The sequence below is a fragment of the Phycodurus eques genome, chromosome 3 (genome assembly GCF_024500275.1).
Source record: "Phycodurus eques isolate BA_2022a chromosome 3, UOR_Pequ_1.1, whole genome shotgun sequence".
Lineage (NCBI taxonomy): Eukaryota > Metazoa > Chordata > Actinopteri > Syngnathiformes > Syngnathidae > Phycodurus > Phycodurus eques.
Window position 1 is genome coordinate 32,344,242 of NC_084527.1, and position 17,760 is coordinate 32,362,001.

A 17,760-nucleotide genomic window follows, 5' to 3' on the forward strand; every position below is an offset into this window, starting at 1 on the left:
TTCGGTCGGTATGTTATCGGTTCACGGCGGAGCAGTGTGTTCCTTTCGTCTGTGCTTTGGTCAGGCATCTGAGTTGGCAGACTTGGTGTAATTCTTGATGTAGCTAGGACGATGTCACGGAGGTTGGACCTGCGTGAACTGTCCAGTCTCGCTGTGTTGACTATCCTTCGTTTTGTTTATGGTCAGTGGGCGTATGATTGTGTGACCCCACTTCGGTTACGCAGGACCATGAACGGCTGTGAAGTGCGTTTCACGGAGGCACAATAACAAAACGATAATGAAAATGAGCAGGCACAAAACCGAGGAGAACCCAAAGTTAAGCTTGCGCAGCGCACAGAGGAAGGAAAAATTTAAAGAGTAGCGGTCCGGAGGATCACCGGAGGTTTATTTGACAATGGGTTTTTGCCTGTACCTTTTGGATTTGTCGCGTTCTGGTGAACAGGACCAGGAGTCCAATTTTACTGGCAAACGTTCACAGTCTTGGCGTGAGTCATTAATGTGATAGCTCAAACCAAAAATATTATGATCCGTTAGCTTTGTGTTGGTCCTTTTCTGCATAGCAAAGCCTTTAACGGCCAAATTGCGCTGGACAGTGTGCGGGGGCATGCTACCACCCCCAAATGGTGTTGAACATTTGGGTGCAGGTTTTCAACAAAAAACATTTTAAAATGTATGTCTTCCATGTTCGGCTCGTTTAGAAACCCAAAATATGCTTTGCGCAAGCGACAGTAGTATGCCTGTGGTGTTTCGAGGCTCCCTTTTTTAACAGTAAGAGCGGCCGGTAAGCCGGTTACAGCTTCCGGGTCGTCATATTCACAGAACAAAGCCTGGCAGAGGGCTTGATAGTCAGATAATACATGTGCTGGTTGTCACTCAATTAGGCTACTTACTTCTCGACTAAACGTGACTTTGATAAGTTAAAGTTTATTCTCAGGGATAGCGAATGGGAACTGTTTTAGGTAAAAGTCGATGTGTTTAAGGTATGCTGCCGTATCATGGGAGCCATCAGGTTTAGATTTGAATCTCAGAATATTGCGCACAATTTTCTTAGTCTTTCAAGGTCATACTTTTACAGGGGCCAGGACAAAGGAGAGGTGCGGTGGAGTGCAAGAGCTCAGCTGCAACTGGCGCGCCTGGCTCTCGAGTTGGTGATGCCAAAATAAGGAGCGGGTCCAGGCGCAGTGGCAAGAACCCTTGAGTACTGTTGCCGATTGGCAATTAGTAGGCGGGCCACATGTAGTTCTTGCCGGACAAGAACTAATTCGCTTTCTTGTTCTGGCTTAGCTTTTGAAGGTGGCTCATGTTGGATTCTAGTGCTGTCAATTGTGACTTGAGTTCACATGAGTGCTCAATGCTTTAGGAGCGTTCGTCTTTGAGCATCACAACAGTCTGTTTGAGTTGCCTAATGTCCTCAGTGGCGTTACGCAGAAACCACTCTGCACGCTTGTTAGCCGCTTTGGTTTGGCGTAAATTGAATTCTGAGGGGTGATCAGTCAACTCCGACAGATTGCTTTTGAGTTGCGAAATTTCAGATTCGGTGGTTTGCAACAATGTTTCCTGTGTGCGGTTAGTCTGTACGCACGAAGCAAGAGCTTGTTTGCGCTTCTTGTTCTCACGGGCCAGTGCGACAATGTTGGACGGAGAGCGTCACTTGGACAGTGATGGCATTGGAGGTGAGGTGTACACTGTGTGCTTTCGTATCCTCAAGCTGAGTTTCAACATCAACTCGGCGGGCTTGTGCAAGGTTCAAACGAGTGGACTCTGCTACCTGTGCCGTTAAGTTGATTTGTTTCTGTGTTCAGCTTCTAGCCTGAATCTCATTCGGATATCCTCCACATCACTCCATTTTAATTGTGACACTAAGTTCAAAACAACGCACAAAAGCGTTTGAGCGAGATTCTTATCTTTCAGCGTATTGTGTTTGGCGTCGCTCATGAGTTGCGTTATGTTAGCATTGAGGACCTCAAGGCTAGCGTCTTTGACGGATTCTGCATAACCCCGGACGAGGACTTTAGTTAGGTTGCTTACAAGCTGCACTAACGTGCCGAGATTGTCATACTGAATTGGACTTTCTGGACTTCCGCCATATTTGCTTTGTGTTTGCAGTAGTTGTTAGTTGTACGCAACTGGATTGTTACTATTGTACGCTCATTTAGCCCCGTGAGTCAAATTGAGGTATGCTATGGTATGTGTTAGAGTAACGTTAAGCAAATAACGCAGTTTGGGATTGAAGCACTCGATAAACGGGGTCATTAATTGCTAAACAATAAAACAGCGTTCGCAAACTATGCTTGCAGGGTTTATCACGTGACCATAAATGTGTTTGAGAATGTGCGGAGAAGCAGTGATCGAATAGAACAAAATTGTTGACGTCGTCAAGTTTTGCGCCCAAAATCTATTGATCAAATAAAAAATTGATGCATTGAGTTTTGGCAATTTAATCATTGATTTAAAACAATTGTGAAGGGCACATTGGTGGAGTAAATCGGATCAGCTTATTAAATCCATTTGAAAATTCGACAAACTCAACAAAGTAATTTATTTAGATTTGATAAATAAATAAAATTTAGTTATGATTAGGTAAACAAACTGTTTGTGATGACTATCGTTGAGCAAGTCAATTCAATTTGTGAAATCAATTTGGAATTTTAGCTAATTCAAAGATGTTTTATTTAACCGGTAAAGAAGTTAAATATACTTATAATTAGCCGTGTGAATTAATTAATTGTTTGTATGATTTACAATGATGTTGACTTTGGCAAAAAGAGAAAAGCAAACAAAAAAAAAATTTCCCCCAGAAAATCTTTTTTTGAAGAAAGTTAAAAATAAAAAAGTGAAATCAAATAAAACAAAAAAAAACGAAAGTGATTAATCATAAACAACCAATTAATTAATAAACTCTACTTGTGAGTGAATCTGTTACGTAATTGTGTTCAAAAGTAAGTATTCGAATCGAAAATGTCATTAGGTATGTGTCGGAACCATAACTGACCAGAAGATGGTACCGGTGGTTTAAAAATATTACGTCCGTCACTGGTGTAGCTTTTGCAATTGTTCCCTTATAAATCTCAAATGGATGGAAAATCAAAAGGCACAAGATTCAAATGTACAAGCATAGCGGTGGTGTTTAAGCAAACGAGCGAAAACGGAAAGCTGCTCAAGCTAATAAAAGCAATAGGTCATGGTCGCGAGTAGATGCAATAGTTTAGCAACTATGCTAGCGAGCCGGGCTAGCGGGTCGGTTGCTTGGTAACGCGTGACCCTAGGTTGGACCGCGACTCACAGCGGAGCGACCGTCGGAATCAACGGACACAGGAAGCTTAAACCAGCAGAAAAGCACTCGGCGTTGCTCTTGGTAAGCTCAAGCTTATTATTTCAAAAGCAATGACCATGAATGAACACGATGCCTTAGCACGTGTTCGTTAGTAGCTTGCTAGCGGCTGAGCCGCGGCTAGTTAGCTAACAGCTTCCAGTCAATCTACCGGAAGTTGCGCAATGGCATGAACGTCCACGAGAGGGCACTCGAGAACAACCCGAAGCATACACAACGGTTCAACGCCACGTAGAAGAGAACCAATATGGCGACTTCCCAATGACTCCACGTAGAATCTTCCCCCAACAAAGATGGCGAACTACGGGAGCCTTAAGTCTTAAGCAAAATTGCGTCCTAAGGGAGCCTCGTGGTTTCAAACACACAAAGCAAAAATGGCGACTGTGTCACACACACCGCGTGCTCTAACACACAAAGAGCTAATACTTTAGCTCGGAGCTCAAATTCAAGCACACAACAGGGATTCTCGGTGTGGAATATGTTCATTCATGACCAATGGCTTCCTGAATATCCTATTTACGCGGCAGAGCTCAAAATAAAATTCCCCAAAACCGAAATCGATTTTGTCACTAGTTGGGTAGCTAATCTAAGCAGTAGGAGGATTTATCTGCACGTCAGAGAAAACCTCAACAATCGGCACACGACAGATGCATGCAACACACAAAACAAATGATATTCCAATAACATTTAACAATATGACAAATTCACTCCAATTTCATTGAGAGGGTTAATCTTGGGTTTCCTCAAGTTCATAACTGCTCACAACCCTGTGTCGCTATGGTCACAGAATGAGGCTCACACACAGGTTACAGGCACGCTCTTAGCGGCAGTGTACTGCACCAAGATGGCGGATATGCTGCATAAAGCTGTATACAAATATTGTGAATTTTGTGTGTTTGAGTTAATGGTCCTATTTGGCCCGTACTCATCAGACCTGGAGACACATAACTGGTAATGATCCTGACGTGACACAGATGGAGAAGTCTATCCTGAGAGACAAGATACAGAAGGGCCTGCCCCTGCAAGTAAATAATAAGTTGGCTGAGGTGGTGGGCCTTGGTAGTATGTCGAAAGCCATATACACTGACCATATAGCTCATCAAGGTGATTTACATCGGAAGAAAGAATTGTTTCAGAAGGAGCAAGATTTGGACACGATGAGAAAAAATAATCAGGTACAGCTGGCTGGGAAGAAAAGGGAGAAGAAGCAAGCAGTGGTGCTACAGACCAAGTTCAGACCAAGTTTCAGCCAAGCCCAATCCAATTCGGTCCACCACAGTTCCAGTCAAATGAAGCACAGCCCATTCAGCGACAGCCAAATATTCTTGTGCCGAGTCAAATTTTACTCCAACCACGACAGATGACCCAAGCGTCACCTGTCCCCTTGGTGTGATTCTGGAGGGAGAGGGGCCATGGCAATAGAGGAAGAAGAGGCAGGCTGGATCTTAAATCAGGAAGTTCAACAGACCCCTGGCACGTGTTATACCTGCGGCCAAATGGGACACTTGGCTCGTTCTTGTTGGCAGAACGGGGGAAGCCCTTCTAAAGGTGGCGCCACTACAAATGAATACAGTCAAACTCAGCCGTCTCAAGGTCCTATCAACCCCTGCGGAGGCCCAGAACCTAGATTCTAGCGGTGCTCGGAAAAACCGAAGGGAGGATGTCAGCTGATGGTGTCAGGGCCGGAACAAGAACCTACAGTCATGGTGAAAGTAAATGATCCACTGACAACAATAGGTGATAGCGGAGCTGGTTTCACTTTCATCCGACCAGAAGATGCTTTACATCTCCCTATGTCCAGCAGGCTTGTAAGGACAATCGGGTTCGAAGGTGTGAAACAGCTGATTCCCTCTGCAAAACCAATACAGTTCCGTTGCAAGACGCAAAGTATTACTTTGCCTACATTGGTTTCAGAACATACTCCAATTGATCTCTAGGGGAGATATGGTTTCTGTAAATAAAACTGTACTATCAGGTGCACACCAGATGGCTGCCTGGTTGATGTGCCCTACAGTGTGTCGGCAAAAACTGGTGATGACAGAGACTACTGATGCATATGTGTTCTGGATTGGAAACATCAGCCAAGAGATATTGGAGGCGGTCAAATTATGGGAAAAGTTTATTGTTGCCAACATGCCTGGGGCAAGATTCCCTGAGTACCCATATCATTCTACCCTCCAATACTATAAAGAGGCTACTCACGCAAATGCCGAAGAATGGCTGAGCCGTCAACCTAGGCAAGAACAATTAAATGCAAGCTGCATCATTTTGGGACCAAAAGGAGCAGCCCTGAAAATACACAAAGATGAGTATCTTGACAAAGAACACAAAATTGAGGACAGTGTCCCTCATGTGACTTTGATGATAGCTGAAGAATATGAACAGAAACGTGGGCAAAATGATGAAGGAAGCAGAATCTGATGTTTTCACTCAACTTGCAGAAAACAAAACCATTTGGATGAGTCAGGATAAAAAAATTATGAAAATCATGATCTCATCACAAGGCTATGGATGTCCACAGACTGTACAGCTGACACTTGACTCAATTCTCAGTGTGACACAGGCCCAATTAAAACAAGAAATGTTGCAACAGGTCCCTGAAGGTCTGTGGTAAAAAACACAGTACTGATGTTGGACTGGTGGAATCGGCACAGCTTGTTAATGTTCAGCTTCGACCAGGCACTAGACCGCCCTGGAAAAGTCAGTACCCATTAAAGGAGGAAGCAAGTCATGGAATTGAACCACAAATAAAAGGGCTGCTTAAGGCATGTGTTTTTGGGAATCACACAGACTCCTCAAAATAATTCACCAATTTTGCCCCTTAAAAAGCCAGATGATTTTTATTGCTTGGTACATGACTTACGGGCAGTGAACAAAGTTGTGGAAGACTTTCCAGCAGAAGCACCTGGCTCACATACTTTGTTGACCCAAATCCCTCCCAATGTAACTCATTTATGTGGGGCTTTCTTGAGCATCCCCCTCAGCATTGAATAGCAAGGCTCGTTTGGGTTTACATATCAGGGACAATTTTATCATTATCAGAGGCTCCCTATGGGATCCAAACATTGTCCGCATGTGTTCAATAAAGTGTTGAAAGATGATTTGGAGGGTATTAGTCAACTGTTGACAAGCACAGTTTTCCAATATGTAGATGACTTTATTGTCTGCTCTCCAGACACATGCTTACATGTCATGTGGATTCGATCAAATTGTTACAAATTTTAGCTGACCATGGACACAAGGTCTCACAGAAGGAGCTACAATATTGCTAAGAGAAAGTGACTTATTTGGGCCAAAAAATTGTGCAGGACCAAAGGAGTATCTCGGATAGTCACCTATAAGCTATTCAAAAGGTTCCAAAACCAAGAACAGTGCGAGAGATGTTGGCATTTTTGGGCATTGCTGGCTATTCAGCAGGATGGGTAGAAGATTATGTCAAATTAATGGGGCCCTTGAGAGCTACGATTAAGGAAACCGGGAATAACCAGTTGCATGCAAATTTAAATTGGTCTCAAGATGGCGTCGAGGCCTTTGAATCAGTCAAACAAAAATTGCTGGAGGCCCCTGCATTGGCTTAACCAGATTATTTAAAAAAATAATTTTGTTTGTGTCCTCTTCCGCTGGGGGGAGGTTTGCATGTGCCGTCCTTTGTCAGCCAAAAGGCACAGGAACAGGACCCAAGCCTATAGCATACTATTCTACTGCCTACTCCTAAATGGAGCGTGGATTGCCCCCTTGTTACAGGGCTATGGTGGGTGTGTATTCGATGTATGAAAAGGCATCAGCTGTAAAAACGGGATATCCAGTGACGATTCTGACACATCACAGTCTTCAAAATCTCTTGAATCACGGGAGGTACACCTTGACGGAGTCCAGGCTCAGAGTATTATCGGCTTTTGGAACAGGAAGATGTGACTCTGGCAAGATGTACCACTGTAAACCCTGCTGAATTTTTGCCAACTTCAGAAGATGGGGTACGCCATTATTGTATGCACAAGGCTGAGAAGTATTCCAGATTAAGAGCAGATTTGCAAGACCTCCGTTTGCGTGAGGCAGATTTGGAATTTTGGATTGATGGTTCTTGTTATCGTATTGGAGAATCTTTGAGTGCAGGTTATGCAATTGTACGGGCAGTAGATTCTGGGTTTGTGGTTGTAAAAGCTGAAATGATACCTCAACCAGCATCAGCACAATTTGCAGAATTAGTGGGTTTGATTGAAGCGTGTTTATTTGCGGAAGGAAAACGTGTAACAATTTACATTGACTCAGCATATGCACATAATGTTTGCCACCTATTCAGCTCTGTGTAGAGGAACCAAGGTTTCAAGAAAACAGACGGCTCACCCCGTACAACATAATGGACAGACACTGACACTATTGGGAGGGATAATGAAACCTAATGAAATAGCTAGTCAAGTATGCAGCCCACAAATCGCATGTGTCAAGAGTCTCACTGGGCAATAAAGCAGCTGATGAAGGAGCTAACGCGATTATGGGCGCAAATAAATTTGCGAAAGTTGTTTTGGTTACACATGAAGTTGATTTGGAAGACAAGATAACTCTTAAGGATGTATTTTACAGCCAATTGACAAGCAGCTGTGGGTTGATAGAGGAGCGTGATAAGGTCTTATAGTGGCAACCGCGGATGTGATATAGGCAGGTCTGAAAAATAATGTCAGGAGAGGGGTGACGACACCTCCAGGTTACATTCCAACACTAAATGGGCCCATGCAGGAACTAGTCGTGGACTTCGTTGATATGGTAAAACCAATTGACGGGAAAATATGCTATATATTGACTATACTATTCTGTATATAGATATTGTCAACGTACGGGTCTCAATTAGATATCTGCGCTTCCTCTTGCGTTAATGGCATGTCGGTCGAGTGAACTCCACGACTTCCATATGATGCCATGCGAACTGGTTTCAGGTAGACGAATGCCGTCGCCATGATTGAGCATTAGCAGGAAACGTCCAATTCTGTCCCTTTTGGAAAATGAGATAAATGCCTACGTCAAGTATTTGTCAACTTTACATACATCTATCGACATATATTGTTAAAAGGCAGAAGCAAGAAGAAGCGCAAGAGAGACTCGAGAAACATAGGAAGAACACAGTGCAACATGGGTACAAGGTATTTGTGAAAGTATTCAGGAGGAAGTGGTTCAACGAACGCCGACAAGGTCCATTTGAAGTTGTTCGTAGCACTGGAACAGCAGTTCAGGTTAAAGGGTCAACAACCTGGTACCATTTGTCGCACTGTGTCAAAGTACCAGAAAAAGAAACCATACAGAGGTATGGACATGAGAAGGATGGCCCCAGACAACTTCGTATACCCGAAAGAGAAAACGAATGGGAAGCAAAAGTGGATCTGCAACAACAAAGTAAAATGTAGACTGAGGGGGATATGGCCTCTATTGATCCTGAGCTGCATGCTCTGGGCACTATCAGCAATGATGCAGCTATTGAGAAAAGGCAAAAAAAGGTTCAGAAACGTCAATCTACAACACGTCCCAATGGAACTCAAGTTCACATCTACAGAGCATAGAATGACAAAGGTCATCGAAAGCGGTGAAGACCCAGTCAGAGGACCAACAAACAGGTCCAAGACCAGATGTAAACCTGAATGTTACAATGATTACAATTGAGGGAGTTCTGGGGAACTCCATTTTACTGCCATGTGTAGGTCCACTGTTAGAATACATAAGTTATCTCATGTTTACTCTAATTCTATTGCAAAGCATTTATTCAGCAGTATAAAGTTGATTGTATTATGTAAGTTTAAGTTGTCTGTGAAGAGGACTGTGCCCTCATCAAAAGATAGCGGCTGGAACATTTTACGGTCGAAGGGGGAAAAAATCAGTGCTGATGAAAAACACATCTGCATTATCATCTGCACAATGAGTTATATTTATGATTGTTTCACGTTGCTGCTGTGTGTGCCCTTATCTCAAGATAGCAGCAGCAACGTGTGTAACTAGGAACCATCCTAAGGAAATAAAAAGAGAGGGCTCGGCAGAGTGGGCTCAGAGCGGTAGGAGGTTGTAACTGCGTACAACTCTGTCTGTTCTTCTCGCGAGTAAAAGAACCAGTCTCTTGTCTTCCTTCCTTGTTATTGTCTATTAAATGTTCGAGGTTGTTTGAACCTGACATCCACAATATGAAGCAGTTCTTTGTAAAGAAGGTGCCAAATGGAAAGAAACTTGATCTGCCAAAGTTAACCTAAGATGATTATTTCTTGTTGTTTAATACTCTTAGGAGGTTTGAGGTCTTCTTCTTTTCCTTTCGGCTTGTCCCGTTAGGGGTCGCCACAGTGCGTCATCCTTTTCCATGTAAGCCTATCTCCTGCATCCTCCTCTCGAACACCAACTGCCATCATGTCTTCCCTCACGACATCCATCAACCTTCTCTTTGGTCTTCCTCTAGCTCTCTTGCCTGGCAGCTCCATCCTCATCATCCTTCTACCAATATACTCACTATTTCTCCTCTGGACGTGTCCAAACCATTGAAGTCTGCTCTCTCTAACTTTGTCTCCAAAACATCGAACCTTGGCTGTCCCTCTGATGAGCTCATTTCTAATTTTATCCAACCTGGTCAATCCAAGAGAGAACATCAACATCTTCATTTCCGCCACCTCCAGCTCTGCTTCCTGTTGTCTCTTCAGTGCCACTGTCTCTAATCCATACATCATGGCTGGCCTCACCACTGTTTTATAAACTTTGCCCTTCATCCGAGCAGAGACTCTTCTGTCACATAACACACCTGACACCTTCCTCCACCCGTTCCAACCTGCTTGGACCCGTTTCTTCACTTCCTGACCACGCTCACCATTGTTCTGGACGGTTGACCCCAAGTATTTAAAGTCCTCCACCCTTGCTATCTCTTCTCCCTGGAGCCTCACTCTTCCCCCACCACCCCTCTCATTCATGCACATATATTCTGTTTTACTTCGGCTAATCTTCATTCCTCTTCTTTCCAGTGCATGCCTCAGGGCTGATCCCTGATGCAGTCCCACGTCCACCTTAAATTCGTCTGTCACACCGACAGCACACCTCACCGCTGTTCTGCTGCCCTCGTACATGTACTGTATTATTCTAACATACTTCTCTGCCACTCCAGACTTCCGCATGCAGTACCACAGTTCCTCTCTGGGTACTCTGTCATAGGCTTTCTCTAGATCTATGTTAAATATCTTGCAGAAGTTATCATTTATTTGATAAGCTTGAATTAGTATTAGGGACGATGTTTATGGTTGCTTGCTGGCCGTGAGAGAAAGGAAGATGTCCACAGTTCCTCTCTGGGTACTCTGTCATAGGCTTTCTCTCGATCTACAAAGACACAATGTAACTCCTTCTGACCTTCTCTGTACTTTTCCATCAACATCCTCAAGGCAAATAATGCATTTGTGGTTCTCTTTCTAGGCATGAAACCATACTGTTGCTCGCAAATACTCACTTCTGTCCTGAGTCTAGCCTCCACTACTCTTTCCCATAACTTCATTGTGTGGCTCATCAACTTTATTCCTCGATAGTTGCCACAGCTCTGCACATCACCTTTGTTCTTAAAAATGGGCACCAGTACGCTTTTCCTCCATTCCTCAGGCATTTTCTCACCCGCTAGAATTCTATTGAACAAGCTGGTCAAAAACTCCACAGCCACCTCTCCTAGATGCTTCCATACCTCCACAGGAATGTCATCAGGACCAACTGCCTTTCCATTTTTCATTCTCTTTAATGCCTTTCTAACTTCCATATTTCCATCTCTATCCTTAATCACCATAACCTGCTGCACATCCTTCCCATCTCTATCCCTCTGTCTGGCCTACCTGTATAGATCCTTTTCTCCTTCTTTAGTGTCCAACCTGCCATACATGTCATCATATGCCTCTTGTTTTGCCTTTGCCACCTCTACCTTTGCCCTGTGTCGCATCTCAATGTATTCCTTTCGCCTTTCCTCGGTCCTCTCAGTGTCCCACTTCTTCTTAGCTAACCTTTTTCCTTGTATGATTTCCTGTACTGTGAGGTTCCACCACCAAGTCTCCTTCTCTCCTTTCCTGCCAGAAGATACACCAAGTACTCTCCTGCCTGCTTCTCTGATCACCTTGGCTGCAGTGGTCCAGTCTTCTGGAAGCTCCTCCCGTCCACCGAGAGCCTGTATCACCTCTTCCCGAAAAGCTGCACAACACTCGTCCTGTCTCAGCTTCCACCACATGGTTCTCTTCTCTGCCTTTGTCTTCCTAATTGTCCTCCCCACCACCAGAGTCATCTTACACACCACCATCCTATGCTGTCTAGCCACACTCTCCTCTACCACTACCTTACAGTTGGTAACCTCCTTCAGATTACATCGTCTGCACAAGATGTAATCCACCTGTGTGTTTCTACCTCCGCTCTTATAGGTCACCCTATGTTCGTGCCTCTTCTGGAAAAACGTGTTCACGACAGCCATTTGCATCCTTGTTGCAAAGTCTACCACCATCTGTCCCTCCAAGTTCCTTTCCTGGATGCCGTACTTACCCATCACTTCTTCATCACCCCTATTACCTTCACCAACATGTCCATTACAATCTGCACCAATTACGACTCTCTCTCTGTCTGGGATGCTCAGAACTACATCATCTAGCTCCTTCCAGAATTTCTCTTTCACCTCTAGGTCACATACTACCTGTGGGGCATAGCCACTAATCACATTACACATAACACCCTTCATTTCAAATTTCAGCCTCATCACTCGATCTGATATTCTTTTCACCTCCAAGACATTCTTAGCCAACTCTTCTTTTAAAATAACCCCAACTCCATTTCTCTTCCCATCTACACCACGGTAAAATAATTTAAACCCTACCCCTAAACTTTTAGCCTTACTGCCTTTCCACCAGGTCTCCTGGACACACAATATATCAACCTTTCTCCTAATCATCATGTCAACCAACTCCCGAGATTTTCCTGTCATCGTCCCAACATTCAAAGTCCCCACATTCACTTCAAGGCTCTGTGCTTTACTCTTTTCTTTCTGCCGCTTTCCACCTCTTCTTCTTCTTTGACTTCGACCCACAGTAGCTGAATTTCCAACGGCGCCCCGCAGGTTGATGACCCCGGCGGCGGATCTTGTTAACCGATCCGGTATGGAATTCTTTGGATGAACGCTCATATTTGTTTGGCAAGGTTTTAAGCCGGATGCCCTTCCTGACGCAACCCTCTGCATTTATCCGGGCTTGGGACCGGCCTACAGTTTGCACTGACTTGTGCCCCCCATAGGGCTGCATTTCATCCTTCTACCAATATACTTACTATTTCTCCTCTGGACGTGACCAAACCATCGAAGTCTGCTCTCTCGAACCTTGTCTGCAAAACATCGAACCTCGGCTGTCCCTCTGATGAGCTCATTTCTAATTTTATCCAACCTAATTATCCAACCCAACATAATTTTATGTCACTCCGAGAGCGAACCTCAACATCTTAATTTCCGCCACCTCCAGCTCCGCTTCCTGTTGTCTCTTCAGTGCCACTGTCTCTAATCCGTGCATCATGGCTGGCCTCACCACTGTTTTATAAACTTTGCCCTTCATCCTAGCAGAGACTCTTCTGTCACATAACACACCTGACATCACCTTCCTCACCCGTTCCAACCTGCTTGGACCCGTTTCTTCACTTCCTGACCACAATGACCATTGCTCTGGACGGTTGACCCCAAGTATTTAAAGTCCTCCACCGTTGCTATGTCGTCTCCCTGTAGCCTCATTCTTCCCCCATCACCTGTCTCATTCATGCACATATATTCTGTCTTACTTCGGCTAATCTTCATTCCTCTGCTTTCCAGTGCATGTCTCCATCTTTCTAACTGTTCCTCCACCTAATCATTGCCACTTCCTGGTCCACCACACTTGCCTCTTCTACTCTCCCTTCTCTTTCATTTTCCTCATTCATCAACTCCTCGAAGTATTCTTTCCATCTATGTAGCACAGTACTTGCACCAGTCAACATATTTCCATCTCAATCCTTAATCACCCTAACCTGCTGCAGATCCTTCCCATCTCTATCCCTCTGTCTGGCCAGCCTGTATAGATCATTTTCTCCTTCTTTGAAGTCCAACCTGCCATACGTCATCATATGCCTCTTGTTTGGCCTTTTCCACCTCTACCTTTGCCCAGTGTCGCATCGCAATGTATTCCTTTCGCCTCTCCTCGGTCCGCTCAGTGTCCCACTTCGTCTGCACAACACTCGTCCTGTCTCAGCTTCCACCACATAGTTCTAGGCTCTGCCTTTGTCTTCCTAATCTTCCTCCCCACCACCAGAGTAATCTTACACACCACCATCCTATGCTGTCTAGCCACACTCTCCCCTACCACTCACTACCTTACAGTCGTTAACCTCCTTCAGATTAAATCGTCTGCACAAGATGTAATCCACCTGCGTGCTTCTACCTCCGCTCTTGTACGTTCACCCTATGTTCCTATGAGGTCAAAGGTGACAATTTTCATACAACATGTCCGAACAATGGACTGGGGACAATGTACATGTTCTTGTGTTATCGAATAATGGAGGTGACCTTAATAAATGGTTAGAGTTAGCCTATAAGACTTATGTAGTTGACCAGGTAGAATAAAAATGATGGGTTTGATCCCTCCCCAAATGGATTACTATGTATTAAAGGAAGTATAATTTCATATAAAGGCAGTAGACAGAATAAGGATCCCTCAAAGTCTGATGACAAAAGAAAAACAGCCGTTCCGACCTCTAAAGTTGAAAAAACAGCCGGCATAGCACCTGAGAAAAGGCTAGTCACTAGCGAAAGTGACAGGGGCTATTTTTCCGGTCCAGAGTGGTCACAATCTGTGGTGAAGGATGACTTAGGGGATTTAAAGAAACGTCAAGCGAAATGGAAGGCGTTTGGCTTTGACTTGTCAGCATTACAGGGTGACGACCTTTGGGCAGGCAGGATTGTGTGGTATCGGCATTTGATGCATTCAGTTACAGATTCGGGTTTAGTGAAAGGACCATGCTTGGTTAGGGTTCAGCCTCCCAGTACGTCATATTAGATTTTTGAAACAATACCGGTGCCATTGCGCCGCTATTGCCAGCATACTTTGTTAAGGTGGTTAGAATTCGTACAAAACGACCCACCAGATCCTTATCTTCTATGGTATCAAAATAATATCCGAGTGCGAGGTACAGAGTGTGACTGGGTGGAAGATCTGCAATATCTGGACTTGCTTGGAAAACCTGAAGATTTACAATGAGCTGTCCCTGACTGGATAGATGTGAGACCGGTAGAATCAGCAATTTGTTTTTGTCAAATGAGACTCATGGAGGTCCAGGAAGGTTTATGGGAATTTCAGAGTGTGTATATTACATGATGAAATTTAAAGTACAGCCATTCGGGGATAGGCTTAAGACATATTCGGTGACATTTTATTTGCAGGACAAGGGTCAACATGTGACTTAAACTTAAAAAATGTACTGGCATTACCAGATAAGTAGCAACAATTTATTGCTCAGTGACTGTTTTTGTCAATGTCTTTATATCTCAAAAGTGTTCTCTTTCAATTGACTTTTTGTTGTACTTGAGCGGCTCCAATTACCGCAGACAAATTCCTTGTGTGTTTTTTGGACGTACTTGGCAAATAAAGATGATTCTTATTCTGATTCTGATTGTGGTTACTTGGAAACAGTCCTATGGGGAATTTAAAATTTATTTGGTGGGTCTGTGGAGATCAGGCTTACATATTTTTACCTTATGGTTGGACTGGCTGTTGCTATGCGGCGACATCACAGCTTCCTTATCAAGTAATAACGATTAAGCGGGGTGAGAGGCCTGTTACAGTTCAACCTGTTGGAGTTAAGGGTACCAGGACTAAGAGGGAATTGGCGCAATTCCATAAATTAGAGGCATATCATTGGCAAATTTGTCTTGGAGACAAAAAGGGCATTGGATTTTTTTCCATGGTATGGAGTTACATTTTTGGCAGACCATATTGATAATGTATACGCTGCAGGGATTTGCTCATGAAACGATTAAGGGATTTGAGCTTTTGTCGAATACACAGAGAAGCCATAGACTAACTGTTGAATTTATCTTACCCAACATTATAATAAATAGACACAAAAGGAATGAAGACGCTGGTTTCTTTTTCTCATGAGGAGGGCGCATGGGTGATTGTTCAGGTTACAGCCTCTCAACACGCTCTAAACAATCTCCCCCGTCGCTCCTACATTTATTTGAAAATAGGAGGGTTTTACAAGACATAATGTTCTAAGCACTAAGACACAACATAAATCATGGAAAACTTTTGGTCGAGGGTCCAAATGGGTCACTCGTTATTGGTTCGCCGATTATCACGTTGTTTTGTTAGCCCCTTTCACAACAGTATCGTTGGGATTTATCATCTTGTGCCTTTCGCACGGACACAACACAAAACATGGGACCAGACCAACACCTGTCACGTCCCCGACCACATCCGATCACGTCCTTGGTCAAGGCGCCCTTCCATCGGATGATGCTGAGTTATCTTCTTGAAGGCGAGACATCTTTCTTTCTAAAAATTGTCCATAATACTAATGCAAGCTAAGCAAATAAATGATAACTTCTAAAATATATCTAACACTAACTTTGCTTCAACACGATATGCACTTGACTACATTTTGGCCAAGAAGGGTGGTTTGTGTGTTTCTCTGAATTTGACAAGAGATGCCTGTTACACTTTGATACCAGACAACTCAGATAATATGACCAGTGTCGTGGAAGCGTTAAAGGTCATTATAAATGCTTTTGGCCCTTCTGCTGAAGCAGGCTGGTCAGCTAATTCCTGGTTACAGGATAGGTATGGGGCTATGGGTGCAGTGTTAGTTCAAATGTGAGGAGCGCTTGTTTTGGCTTTGTGTGGGATGTTTTGCTTCTGCACATTGCTACTTACGTTTGCAAAGTCTTAATGATCCTTAGATGGGTTGGCGTTGTAATGCCGGGAGACAAAGCACAATTGCCGTTATTAAAAGAGAATGAATCCAATGGTGAAGAGGTAGAGATGGAGTCCGCTGTACAAGATACGTAACCAATGTGAACTTTTGTGGGTTATTTTGAATTAGAAGGTGAGTCCTTTTATTACAAAAATGCTTTTTTAATACTTTGTTTTCATAAGAGTAATGTTCAGCAGTGGTACACAAAGGAGTCATGTCCACATTGGTTTGGAAGCCTTGTGCAATGCAAGGGGGGTATTGGGGCAGTTCAGCGTATCCTTGTGGAATCATGCTTAGACATAGGTAATACCACAGTGTTTTATGTGGGTGATAATGAGTGTAAAATGACAAGATCCTCCGACCTCCAAATGGGTCATAGCATTGATAGCTGGGGGTGGCAGCTTCATGATAGGTACCAAACGACTTCCCCTGCTGTGTCTGCTCAAGCACTGTGGACATGGCTGTCCTCCATATAATGTTGTTATATATCCATTTGACAATTTGTTGTATTATGTTCGATTTTGTTGAAAATACTGGCATATGTTTTTGTTTTTCCAGGAGTGTTCTGGAGCTGTTCGGGGTCCCGCTTGTACGGACCTGGAGTCTGGGACTCGTTCATGGACGGTGATTACAAACAGCAGGACGGTCCAGAATTTGGATGTGACCTTCTCCATCAATGTCAAGAACGGTACACTATATGGAGGGAGACCACCGTTCGGAATTTCAATTCTGATTCATATTTGTGTGTATTTGATATGTGGGCTTCCACCGTTGTATTTTTGTGGTTTCAAATGTTTTTATTTCCTTTATTTCGATGTTTGTATTATTCTGTTGTGTATGATTTGTCGTCCGTGTAAGAGGTCCCCTTAGGCATTTGGCTGGAGGGAACTTTGTCGGCGGCTTGATATGGCAGCCTCTCATTTCCTCTTCTCTTAGAGAAAGGTTTTTCGACGGGGAGCCGCAAAACCTTGGCTCTCCCACGAGGCTGCACATACAAAATTAATATAATAATAATATAAATTTAGGTTTTGCTAGCTTTGTGTCGTTATTATTTGCGTGTAGGAAATTTGTTAATTTGGCTGCTTGGTACTAACGTGTGGCCTCAGGGGGTGACGAGGGGATGCAGGGAGCAATTCGACCTTATTATGATTGATGTTGCTGTTTTTTTCTAGTTAATGGTTAACCTTAAATCAGTGATGTCAAACATAGGCTCGCGGGCCAGAATCGGCCCGTCAGGGGTTTCAATCCAGCCCGTAGGGATGGAGAACACATTCACTGCTATTTTTCAATAAAACTGAGTTTTGTTGCTAATTTTGTCCACTGGAGGATGCACTGACAACACTTAAATGACATTGATGCACTTGAGAAGCCCAAACGATGCCAAGTTTCAGGAGCACACAAATATAAAATGGTGTGCCATGTTCACACAACAATTCTGTGAAAATAAATTCTTCCTCTAGAAATGTTTTAAGACA